Source organism: Cavia porcellus, unplaced genomic scaffold (genome assembly GCF_034190915.1).
Source record: "Cavia porcellus strain 051 isolate PalLab524CR breed Dunkin Hartley unplaced genomic scaffold, mCavPor4.1 scaffold_27, whole genome shotgun sequence".
In the NCBI taxonomy this organism is placed as follows: domain Eukaryota; kingdom Metazoa; phylum Chordata; class Mammalia; order Rodentia; family Caviidae; genus Cavia; species Cavia porcellus.
This window is the reverse complement of record NW_026947510.1, coordinates 23222298-23236303: the sequence shown is the minus strand read 5'-3', so window position 1 is coordinate 23236303 and position 14006 is coordinate 23222298. Positions and strand designations below refer to the sequence as shown.

Genomic DNA, 14006 nt, shown 5'->3' with positions numbered 1-14006 from the left:
TACCCTCCTCTCCCCCTGAAATAGACCACATTCAGAGTTTGTAAGTAACTACCTTAATTGGAAACAGGAAGGTTCTTAGGTTCATAATTCCCCATATCCCAGAAATCACTGGATTTCTAATCATATGAATACTGAAGTACAGTTTTCTACCTTGTGTATTTTACTTTCAAACACCTAGACTAAGCCAGATGTGGTGGCACACACCTGTAACCTGAACACTTGGGAGGCTGAGGCAGGAGGATTTCTGGGAGTTTGAGGCCAGCCTGGGCTACAAAGTGAATTCAAGGCCAGACTGAACTGCATAGCGAGACTGTATCTCCAAAAGAAAAGAAAAAAATTTTTAACAAAACCTAGATTAATCTACTCAAAGCTTCTGAGAGTTAGCAAATGATGTCTTACTATACTGACTTCCTTGAGACTTGGAAGGTAATAGTAGTGAGTTACTCATGAGCAATAGGTAGTGATAGCTGGCTGATATTTCAACAAACAATATTATAAATTATCGCATCAGAAAGACTTCCTCACACAACCAGGGTAAAAACTCTTACCTCACTGCCAGCAGCCTCATGCTCTGGAACTACATCTCGATGCTTGTTTGGAGAAACTGATGCACTGACTGAAACAGACACGGGTTTTGGTGAATGGAAGGCACTGATAAGATGACTGAGAGGAACTGTAACCTAGAAAATAAGAAAAGTTTTAATTAAGTAGCATATGTTTTTAAATCTCCTTTGTGTTGTCAGAATTTAGGATATGTTGAAAGTTAAAACTATGGACCCCCAAGTGGCCTGGAGCTGCCTGCACTCTGCCTTGAGAGCCAAAAGCCCCCGGAGAGATCTCTATCCCCTTGGGCAGCCTGTGCACATCACTTGGAGACTGGGAGGACTGTGCAGCATCCCCCATCACTAGAGGAATCTCAGGAAGGTCCCTCTGGGTCTACTTGAGGTTCGCCCAATAACCCCAAGTGGCTGGGAGCCACCTGGTAAGGTATGTCTAAGGACCTACACTCAACTGGGGAAATTCCTACAGTAGAGATAGATATTGTCAACCCAGGAAAACAACTGAGGGCTGGAGATTTAGCTCAGTGGCTTAAGTGCCTGCTTGGTAAACATGAGGTCATGAGTTCAATCCCCAGTACTTAAAAAAAAAAAAAAAAAAAAAAAAGAGAAACAACTGAGACCTTGCCTTCAGCTTCCCTAAGGGAATACAGGAAAATCACAAAATGAAAGCGCAAAATGTAATCTCAACCTCCAGCCCATCCCAGGCAAGCCTAGGAGACATGGACATAGAAGAAAATGTAAGCCATACACCTGAAACTCGAAATAATAGCAAGTAAAGTAAAGAAATAACTCCCAGAAAGCTATAAAGGAACTCAAATCAGAAATAATCTCCCAGGTAAAAGAAATGATGGCCACATCTAAAGAAGACATAGTTTAAAAATAGAGGAACCTGTACAAGGATGTAAACCTTCAATGAATATAAGAAACAAACAGAATGCATGAAACAGATTCAAAGAGATATCCAGAAAACCAAACTTCCATCAAAAGTTGGGAAAACCCCCTCAATGAAAGTGAAGATAGACTTTCAGACTCCAAAGACAAGACTGCAGCTAGTGAACAGCAAAGGAAAGATCTTTTAAAAATAACAAGGAGTCAGGAAATAACAATTCAACAGCTACAAGATGATGCACAGAAAAACAACATAAGATTGATACATATAAACGAAAAAGGTGACAACACAAATGATATTAAAAGACTACTTATACAATAGCTGAAAATTTCCCAAATTGGAATGGAAACTGAACATACAGATAAAGTGAAGCATACAGCACTCCAAATAGTCAAAACCAAAATAAAATGATACCTAGACGCATAATAATCAACATCCGAAAAATTCCACATAAGAACAGAATATTAAAAGCTGTTAGAGGGCCCGCCCCTCTGCAGTGGGCTGGCCCAGCAGGCCTGGGTTGCCTGGAACTGCCTTCACTGGGCCTGACCCTCAGCTGTGAAAATCTGAGAAGCCCTGGCAAGACCTAGCCACCTGGGACTGCCACCACTGGGCCCATCCCTTACCTATGAACACCTGGGATGCCCCAGCACAACCTAATCACTTAGGACTACCACTGTGGGCCCATCCCTTAGGGAAACCACCCACCTCCTGGACCTAGTACTGCAGAGGATCTTTGGATCCAACCCCTTCTCCCAGAACCTTGGACTACAAGGAAGTACAGTGCTGGATGGATGGGAGACTCAGGAACCCCTTACCCAAACAGAAGACCTCAGCAGGCTCCAGTCAGTGTGGTGAGTATGCTCCTAAAATAGAGATCTGCAGAGGGTAAATAAGAGTAGAAGTGAAACTCCCTCCAACTATAAGACCTTGACAAACCTGGCAAGAGAGTGGGAATCCCCTCCTCCATACAGATAACATCAAACAGATTGAGGAGTGAGCCAATAAGGCCTCCGCCAACTTGCAGAAAATTAAAAGAGCTTATGAGACCTCCAGTGACACAGTAGGGCCTCAGCTGACACAAATACTATAGGCAGGGAGAGCTGCTGACCTGCAACAACCTGAAGACATAGCAACAGCAGGAACCAAGAGTTGAACTACATCAATACTACTAGGCTAGTTAGCCCAGAAAGAATATAGGACTCACCCAACAGGCCCTGTAGGAGGAATTCAGGTGACTGGCTCTCCTCTACATTGTCTTATCCAACAACTGGACAAACGACACCCGCACAGTAGGACCCAAAAACTCATACTATAGACAGTTGAAACTGTTCGGACTGAAAGACCAAATATTTATCCAAAAGGTAAAAATAACAAAACGAAAAGGCAAAGTGTAATCTCAAACATCTAGTCCATCAGGAGCAAGTCCAGGCAACACTGAAATAGAGGACTATAAAAAGTCATACACCAGGAACCTCTGAAAAGACAGCAAATGAAGCAAAGAAACAAATCTATGAGACTACAGAGGAAACCAAATTAGAAATAATGTCTTATGTAAAGACAGAAGTAACCTTAGTAAATAAATTGCTCAACATAGCTAGACAAGAAATAGACAAAAAAAAAATATAGGAGCTTGGGAAATTGATTGAAACTTTGAATGAACAATACAGAAAACAAGCAGAATCCATGAAACAAATTCAAAGAGATAGCCAAGAAACAAAAACTATTGAAAGCTGGCAAAACCATTTAAATGAAGCTGAGGATAGAATTTCAAACCTGGAAGACAGGATCACAGATAGAGATCATAAAAAGGTAGAACTTAAAAAAACAAAGCAGCATGAAATGACAATCCAGCAGCTTCAAGATGATGCCAAGGGAAACAATATAAGCCTAATAGGCATCAGTGAAGATGCAGGATTCAATGCAAATGACGTAACTAAACTATTCACAGAATAGCAGAAAATTTCTCACAAATAGGGAAAAAAATGTGATATAGAAATAAGTGAGGCATACAGAATGCCAAACAGTCACAATCAACATAAATCTACACCCAGACATATATCTCAGACATATAGCATAGAAAAAGGACACTAAAAAGCTGTTAAAGAAAGCCTATTAGAAATACGGCAGACTTTTCAGCACAAATGTTCAGGTTAAGACGAGCTTGGAGTGAGGTCCTGATGGGTTCACAGCTGAATTCTGCAAGAAATTTAGAGACGATTTGATGCCAATACTCCTTAAACTCTTCAATAAAATGGAAAAGGAAGCAATCCTCCCTAAATCATTCTTGGAGGCCAGTATTACTCTCATACCAAAACCAGAGAAAGACCCAACCAAAAAGGAGAGCTATAAGCCAATCTCACTAATGAACACTAATGCAAAGATTCTCAATAAAATACTGGCAAAGAGAATGCAGCAAGTCATCAAGATTATACAACACGACCAAGTGGGATTCATCTCAGGAATGCAGGGATGGTTTAACATACGCAAATAAATAAATGTAATACACATCAATAGAGCCAAAAACAAAAACCACATGGTCATCTCAATAGATGCAGAAAAATCTCCCAATAAAGTCCAATACATGTTCATAATAAAAACCCTTCAGAAACCCAGAATACATGGTGCCTACCAAACCTTAAAAAGGCCATGTATGACAAACCAACAGCCAACATTATACCAAATTGACAAAAACTGAAAGCTTCACACTAAAATCAGGAATAAGACATGGATGTCTATAATCACCACTCCTATTCAATATAGTTCTGGAAACACTAGCCAGAGCAATCAGACTAGAAAGAGAGAAATAAATAGAATAAAGATAGGAAAGGAAGAAGCTAAATTATCACTATTTGCAGATGACATGATACTCTATATAGAAGACCCCAAAAATTCCATTAAAAGACTAATAAACAAATCAGCAGTGTACCTGGATACAAAGTCAATGCTCAAAAATCAACAGCATTCCTGTACACAAAAAGCCCAAATATGGAAATATCATCCTTCACAAAACATCTAAAAAAATGAAATACTTAGGAATCAACCTAACTAAGAATGTAAAAGACCTATATGCTGAAAATTATACTACACTAAAAAAGGAGATTGAAGAGGACATTAGAAAATGGAATGATATTCCTTGCTCTTGGCTAGAAGAATCAACACTGTGAAAATGGCCATACTCCCAAAACTCTTACACAGATTTAACGCAATTCCAATCAAAATACCAAGAGAAAACACGTCTAAAATTCATTTGGAAACAGAAGAAACCCAGAATTACAAAGGCAATTCTGGACAACAAAGGCAAGGCAGGAGGCATCTCAATTTCTGACTTGAAACTATACTACAAAGCCACAATGATAAAATCAGCATGGTACTGGCAAAGAAATAGACCTGAGGATCAATGGAACAGATTAAAAGATTTGAGCACAACCTCAAAGACACTCGGCCACCTGCTATTTGACAAAGGGGCTAAACATGTTCATTAGAAGAAGGATAGCCTCTTTAATAAATGGCGTTGGAAAAACTGGCTGTCTACATGCCCAAGACTTAAACTAGATCCATGCCTATCACCATGCACAAAACTAAAGTCTAAACGGATCAAAGACCTAAATGTTAAAATAGAAACACTAAATCTACTGGAAGACAAGGTAGGTAGAAGTCTTGGAGATATAGGGAGAATTCATGAACAACACGCAAACTGCACAGGAAACACTTCAAAGAAATCACCAACAGAGTAAAAAGAAAAACCTACAGAATGGGAAAGAATTTTAGCCAACAACCCCTCAAAGGACTTATATCCAGAACGTATAAAGAACTGAAAAACATCAAGCCCCCCAAATTCAAAGATCCTCTCTAAAAATGGGCATTTGAGATGAACACACATTTCTCAGGTGAAGACATACAAATAGCAAATAAATACATGAAGAAATGTTCACCATCACTGGTCATTTGAGAAATGCAAATTAAAACAACATTTACATTTCATATCACTCCGGAAAGAATAGCTGCCATCAAGAAATCAACTGATAACAAATGTTGGCAAGGCTGTGAGGGAAAAAGGAACACTGCTCCACTATTGGTAGGAGACTAGACTGGTGCAGCCACTATGGAAATCAGTATGGAGAATTCTCAGAAGACTAGGATTGGAAGTTCCATTCAATCAAGCTATTTCCCTCTTGGGTATTTTCCCAGAAAAACTGAAAAGGTCATATCACAGTGATATATGTGCACCCATATTCATAGCAGCACAATTTGTAATAGCCAAATCTTGGAAACAACCAAGATGCCCATCAACCACCGAGTGGATGAAAAAGATGTGGTATTTTTATGCAATGGAATATTACTCAGCTATAAAAAGGATGATCTTGAGGCCTTCATAGGCAAATGGAGACAACTTGAGGCTATCCTTATTAGTGAAATAAATAAGGATCATATTTATAAATATCACATTTTATCTCTAGTATAAAAAGTAATAAGAAATGTAGGAGTAATAAAACCCAAAATGTGTACTTGTGTTTATAAAACAGAGAGGAAAAGAAAGTGTTCCAAGGATATAACTGCATGTATGTTTAAGTGTATAGGATTGATAACCATATTACTAAGTTTTTGTTGGATAGCTGAACAGAACTGTTTGCAGTCTCACTGTATGAATGCCCACTTTGTATGCTTTACTTTGTAACTTGAACAACTATTTCCAAGACAATATGTAATTGTCAACTAGTGATTTCTGTTTATTTTTTAAAAATTATGTATTATCTACTTTTTCTGGTTTTTTTAATTAAAAAAAAATAAAGTGTTGCTGATGATTCATGGGGGAAAAAAAAACTGTTACAGAGAAGAGACAAATCACCTATAAAGGAAAGCCCAGCAAAAGCCCAGCAGACTTCTAAACACAAACAATGAAGTAAAGAAGAACACAGAATGAGGTATTTCAGATCCTAAAAAAAACTGACTTCTAACCCAGATTGATGTACCCTGAAAAACTGTCCTTCAAAACTGATGGAAAAATAAGATATTTCCATGACAAAGAACAGCTGAAGAACTTCATAACCACCAAACCAACTCTGCAAAGAATATTGAAAGATATTCTAGATAGACATAAAATATATAACTTCAAGAATGCCAACAAGAAAAAAAGCACTAAGCCTGGCAAACAAATAGAGGGTAAAAGTAAAGAATCAACAGCAGAAAGATAACACAACAAAAATAAACCTATATATATATATATATATATATATATATATATATATATATATATACATATATATATCAGTTATAACCATTAATGCAAATGGACTCAAGTCACCAATTCAAAGAAATAGACTGGTGGAATGGATCAAGAAACAACATCCAATCATATCATGTACATCTAATCCAAACGGAAACTCATAGACTGTAAGTCAAAGGATGGAAAACAATACTTCATGCAACGGGAACTACCCACCAAAAAAAAGCAAGGGTAACTACTCTGTTTGCAGACAATGTGAACTTCAAATCAAGAATGATCAAAAGAAAAAGAAAATCACTACGTACTAGTTAGGAGAAAACTTCAAGTGGAAGAGATAACAATCTTAAACATCTATGCAACAAATTCGGGAGCACCAGCTATATAAACAAATATTAACAGAAATGAAAAATCAAATAAGCAATAACACAATTATAATGGGAGACCTTAACACCCCCTGACAATAAGAGACAGATCAACTAGACAGAAAATCAACAAAGAAATAACAGAACCGAATCACATCTGTGAACAAATGCACTTAGTGGACGAGCACAGAGTATTCCATCCTGAAGATCAATGAAATAGATTGTAAGATAGAACTACAACTACACAAAACTCAGCCACCTTATCTTTGACAAAGGGGCCAAACACATTCACCAGAAGAAAGATAATGTCTTTAATAAGTGGTGCTAGAAAAACTGGCTCTCCATATGCCACAAACTAAAACTATACCCATGCCTAGCACCATGCATAAAACTAAAGTCAAAATGGATCAAAGATCTAAATATTAAAACAGAAACACTAAACATGCTGGATGACAAAGTAGTTGGAAATTTTGAAGACACAGGGACAGGCAAGAGAATTCATGAACAAAAATCAAACCACATGGGAAACACTTCCCAGAATCAATAACTGGAATTACGTCTTATTAAAAGTGTTTGCATGTCAAAATAAATCTCCAACAGAGTAAAAGGAAACGTAGAATTTTGAAAAAATCTTAGTAAACTGTCTCGCAAAGGACTTCTACAACATATAAAGTATTTAAAAAATTCTTTATATGTCTAGAACATATAAAGAATTTTAAAAAATCAGACCTCATGAAGTCAAACCAACATTTCATAGAGGATAGCAGCCCTGTGACACAGGCCCTGTGGAGGTGCAGGCAGAGATGGTCACCCAGCACCCTGAGGTGCCCAATGCCAGGGGCTGTGCACTTGAGGGCAATGAGGGTGAGTTCATGTTAGGCACCTTCTGTCCCAATGGAAAGAAGAATAATGGCCAGGTACAGTGAGGTCCACGGTGAGCACAGAAATAAAATGTAGGAAACAGCAGCACACAGCCTGGGAAGGCAGAAATGTCGCACTGTTTCCCTGCACACACGTGGCCTGGTGGGTCGCTGCTGAAGGGAGGCCTGGCTGACCAATGGCACACGCTGGAAGGCAGCAACATACATGCAACAGGATTGAGGCTCAGCAGGGTGAGAGATGTGAATACTAATCCAAAGGGAGGAGGAAAATCAGGGAAGAGCAAACAAAGGGTGGGTAAAACAGAGCTGGAAGACAGGCTGGAACCCAGCTGAGTGAACACAGGGCAGTGATTTGCATTCATCACCAATTACAAAGCACAGACTGTCAGGTGAGATTAACCATTGCACCTACAAAGAAGCTGCTTATTAGCTTTATTTTCCTTTTATGTAGAAATAGTTTCAGATTTTAAGAAGGTCATTGAGTTCCTATACACTGATCACCTGGCTTCTTCAGACAGGAGGAACGTAAGAGATCCGAAGGACGATGAGTGACATTAGGAAGTGGACGTTCCTGCAGTACTGCTAAGTACAGTGGACAATTCACCTGGGCTTCTCCCATCTGTCTTTTACAGGACCTATCTAGGACTCCACATTGTGTGCAGTGACGGGGACACTGCTGTCTCCTCCCATCTGTGGCGGTCCGCTGTCTACCAGGAACGCTGTCCTTGTTCCTCTGCACAGGTCCCTTGGCTGGCTGCCCGACATTCCCCCATGCTGAGACTATGGTGATGTGTTTCTATCAAGAGCACTGCAGAGTTGACGGTCCCACCCCAGGTGTCACACTAGGAGGGTCATGATGTCCCTAAACCCAACAACTGATGTGATGCTGCATCTTCTTGATGGTAGTGTTTGCCAGGATTTGCACAGGAAATTATTATTTCCCAGCTCTGCTATGGATACCATGGGCTGCTACTTGGAAACTACCTACGTAGACTACCCCACTTCCAACTTCTGCTCAGTCAGGGCCCTGTGCTCTACTGGAATGTGCCTGTCTACTGTGTGCCTAAGGGGAATTTTCTCCTTCCGTGTTGCTATCTCTACCTCAGTGGACCAGAAATCCCCTCTGAATATAAGAGTACAATTTGGTCAAAAGAGGATACACAAAGCTCTGGCCAGTTCAATGCCCAAGGCAGTTGCAGTGACAACAGGAGCGTCAGGGAAAGTCAATTTCTGAGTGAAGACTGCATTCCCAAGGATAAAACAGATTGTTTCAGGAGAAAGACACCAATTGACCACAAGTGTGTAAGAATTCAGAACACATGTGCACAGAGCTTCGAAATGTGCAAAAAACTGATAGAAGGACAACTGAATACAGAATTATAGTCAGACATTTCAACGTCCTCACAATTTAATAGAAAAATTAAACACAATTTTTAGGGATCAAAAGATTGTATTTTTTTTCAGAAGATAATTTTTTTATTTAAGGAGAAAAAAGAAAAAAAAACAGAAAAAGGGTACAAGTAATATAAAATTTGAAAAAATAAACAGTAAGAAATCACTAGTGAATAGATTACATATTCTCATCTTAGAAATAGTTGTTCAAATTACAAAATTCAAGCACATAAAGTGGACTTTCAAACAGTGAGAGTGCAAACAGTTTTGTTCAATGATCCAAAAAAAAAAAACCCACTCAGTAATATAGTTATCTTATACACTTAAACATATATGCAGTTATAACCTTTAGAGCACTTTTTTTTTTTTTTTTTTTTTGTAGAATGGCAGTTACACATTTTGGGTTTTATGACTCCCACAGTTCTTATTTTTTTTTTTTTTTTTTGAAGAGAGTAAAACCAAATGCGACATATCAGAACAGTCAGTCAAATCAAAAGGATGGACATAATAATGTAAAAACAAAATACTAGGTGATCTCTATATTCGTGGACATAAGAGGCCACATATACAGAGTTCTTACTGAGTTTTCAGGCTAATAAATCCTCAGTGTCTCACGGAGTATTAAAGGTCAACCTATGCCAGTTACAAACAGGGCCTATTTTATATAGGCCCCAGTCCTAAATCTTAAAATGCTTTTATTCCCTTTTAAACTGCCATCCTGGTTTCACATCACTCAGGCCCTAGATCTAACCATACTTTTGATACTCATCTCTGCCTTACGACTCACAGGTTTTCATGTTTTGTCATCCACTTTGGTTCTTAATTTCTTACATTCTATTAATGATCATTTCTATACCAGGACTCTCTAACAGGATTGCCTACAGACTCCAACATAATATATACCAGAGACAAGCCTTACCTACCTACCTTTTACCTTTTATGCTTTCATATGGGGGAGTAAGCACCTCTCATAACTTCACTCCTCCTAATCCCACATTTAATTTTTCAGAATTCTGCCTTGCCATAAAAATGTTCCCACCTCAACGTCATCCTGATAGAATAACATGTCTAAATCAAAGATACCTTTCCCTCTACCTCTCTTGGGTCCATAAATATGACAGTGCCATGTCTCCTCATAACATCTTGTCTCTTTGTTTTTTTCAGTCTAACATACGTGCATTCACCAGTGAAGTTGTCATGGCTAAAACTCCTGGCACCAGCTTCTACCTAGACATCAACTGTCATCCCGTCGACCCCCCTAGACTCCAGTACAGTGCCCTCGGCCAGCAGGAAGTAGTTAAAGAGAGAAATCTTCGCCCCTTTTCCTAATAATCATAAGATGGGATATGAAAGGGTTGCTGGCCCAGGCCGGATACTGTAGCCAGTAAAGCCAGGGAGCTCTTATCTCCCCCCACCTTTAGAAATTACTTCTGGCGCCAAACTAAGACCAGTGGGCTACCTGTACATCCCTAATGCCCCTTAGGTTCCACCCCAGGCTGAGGCTACTTATATGCCTCACTCCACGTGTTCCACGGAGAGATCGCTGGCCCCGGGGTGGAGATGCCATGCCGCAGGGGGTCAGGGGTGTCTCTCCCCGCATTCCCAAAATAAAGGTTACTTACATTTTATACTTCTTATCTTTTCAGCCGCCGCCAGTCCTCCTCCTTTTCCTTCCACTCCACAGTTCTATCAGTTACCATACTGCCTCTTGCTATTTTAAGAATTGGCGGTTATAATAAAATTGAACTAAACAGTAAAGAATAAAACCAAAGCACTGGAGACATTACAGGACTTTAAAAGAAAATAATAGTCAATCAGAATGGGTGTCATAATGATTCTTATTGTGTTCACAGTTATGCCTGTACTTTCGATATTGGTACTATCAAGCAAAGCAGAATAGGGGAAAATCAGTCAAAACAAGATGGTGAGGGCAATACAGGATTTCAAATCAAGTTAATAGGAAATCAAAGTAGGTTACTATAATGTATCCTGCTATTTTTTATTTATTTTCCCTTAATTAAAAAATAAAATTAAAAAAGTAAATAATTAAAAAAAAGGGGGGGGACTGAGATAAAAGAGGGCATAACAACAGAACAGCGCAGGTCAAATCATAACCATTTAAGCAAACCAGTGTTTCACCACAAGATATCCTGACATAAAAATAGTTACCATAGTGTCTCTTTCCTTGAAATCTTTGAGTATAACTTCTTATACTGTAGCACCAAAGATATCACGACACTATAAATCCATTCAAGAGAATGACATTATTGCAGGGTATTTAGAACCAATTGACAGAAAATGAACAATGGTTTCTATATAAACTCCTTGTCTATAAAAGTTTTTGCTTATACTATCATATATAATAAAATCCAATAAGATACAACCTTTTAACACCAATGGAGACTGAAGAATACACATTTGATGGGACTTCAAAACAAGATGATACTAAATCAGCACTAGCTATTATGATGTCTTGTTTTCTCCAAAATTGCTGTTCCTACCTTCCAATCTTCTCTGCCTCATTTCTGTTGAGCTCTTTTTCTGTCCTTTGTTGTCAGTTTGTCTTCTTCATTTTGTTTTCTGCTCCATTCATTGTGGCCTCTCAGCCACTATTTCTGGAATCTTGGTATTTTCTTTTTTTAGACTATCCTGCAGTATTCTCTGTAGAGTTGAATTAGTGGTTGCAAATTCCCCTAGTTCCTCTTTATCCTGGAAGCACCTTGTTTTTCCATCAATTTCTAGGGACAGTTGTGCAGGATACATCAATCTTGCCTGGAGGTTATTATCTTTCAAAGCTTGAATTATTTCCCCCCACGCTCTTCGTGATTTGATGGTTTGTGCCGAGAAGTCTGCTGTAATTTTGATGGGTGTTCCTTTGTAAGTGATCTGTTTCTTGTCTCTGACGGCTTTTAATATTCTGTTCTTATATTGGATTTCTGAAATTTTGATTATTATGTGCCTGGTTGTAGCTCTGTTTGGGTTGTAGATTGCTGGGGTCCTGTATGCCTCATATATCTGAGTATCTTTACCATTTGCCAAATTAGGGAAATTCTCTTGGATTATTTCTGTGAATAGCTTTTGTAGTCTATTTGTTTGTGTCCCCACTTCTTCTCTTACGTTCTTAATTCTTAAGTTATAGATCCTCTTATCATCTTCTAGTTTTTGTATTGTTGCTGTTTGTTTGTTTGTTATTTTTAAGAAGTTTTTCATTACATGCTCCCATATTACAAATCTGCCCTCCAGTTCAGATAATCTGTCCTTAGTTTCTTTCAAGCTGTTATGCCAGTTTTCAATAGTTTTTAGTTTCCTTGTAATCTCTTTGAACCTCCTTCATGTATTCTATGTTTTCTCTATTTTCTCCATCAAACAATTCTCCCCTTTTTTTCTGTTCTTCCATTTCACCATCTGTTTTTTCTTGGGCGGTACTTAGCATTTCTCTAACTATTCTGCTTATGTCTAGCTTCGGGTCATTCATAACTTCATTCCTGAACTCCTCTATGAGGCTCTGGAGATAGCACTTTATATCTATTGGTCCCATGTCTACTATTGCGTGTTTCTCGGGATTGGGGACTGAGGACCCTTTCTTGTTGCTCCCTCTTCCCATATTCTTTGTTCCTTATATTAAGCGTGTATAGGAGGCCCAGCTTCCTTCCCTGTCGGCCAGTCTGTTTGAATTGCCGGCTAGGTGTTCCTGCCCACTGCAGTGTACTAGGGAGACACAGACCTGGGCAGCCTCTTCTGGGCCCGCCCCTCCAGGTCAACCTACCCCCAAGGCTTCACTGCTAGGGTGCGCCTTCAGGTGCTGGGACCTGAGTTGGACTAGCCTATTGGGTCTCAGCCAGCGGCTTCTCACAGGCCAGGCACTCCCCACCAATCCCGCTTGAGAGGGGGATATGTGACTGAAGTCACTGCAGCTTCTTGTTCCGGGAAGTCTGCCTGGTCCGAGTATGTCCTCCGCTGAAGCCTGCTTCTCTATGTAAGGGTCCAATTCACTGGCTCACTCACCGCAGGTCGATGCAGGGCACCGGCCAGTCCTGCTCCCATCTCCTTTCAACGCTTCTCACTCTCCGAGGTTTTGCACCTCTCTCCCTGCTGTGCCGACCGGGATGCAACAGCAGCTGCAGGTAATTCAAATTGCAGTTTCCAGTGGCGCGGGTCCAGCTTCCGCGCTGAGACCTTATCTGTGCCTGCTGTCTTGCCAGGATTGCATTTCCAGATGGTTTCTCTTAATTTAGTTCATTCCTGGGTCAGCAAAGAATATCCCCCCTTGCCTGGATCTTCCCGTCCTGCACCATTCCTAGATTTCAAGTGCAGTTTCTCCGAGAGCCTCAGAGGCTGCTGCTATCTATCCGCCATGTTCTTCTGGTAAAAAAGGTTGTATATTATGGACAAACTTATACCAACTGCCACTGACAGAAGCATCCCATCCAAACAACAGTGCAGGATTCACTGCTGTACATGGAGGAAATGTTTCCAGCACAGTCACAAAATAAACCCCAATCAATTTAAAAGAATTTCAATTATGCAGAGAATTTTGTCTCACTATGATGAAATACGTTTAGAAATTAACACTAGGGACAGCACTATTTACCTAGAACCTGAAAGAGTAAACAGTTAAGAGGAAGCATGGAGATGGAGCTCAGGGACAAAGTGCCTGCCTGACAAGCACAAGGCCCTGAGTTCAATTCCCAGGGC

General features: G+C 39.6%; 1 long non-coding RNA gene across 1 annotated transcript; it reads left to right on the top strand.

The window, feature by feature from the left end:
* Window positions 1-6741: 6741 nt before the first annotated feature.
* LOC134473617 (uncharacterized) lies at window positions 6742-10939 on the top strand. The gene is made up of 2 exons (XR_010043968.1): window positions 6742-8660; window positions 10476-10939. It is a non-coding gene; the product is annotated as an uncharacterized LOC134473617 (long non-coding RNA).
* Window positions 10940-14006: the final 3067 nt, after the last annotated feature.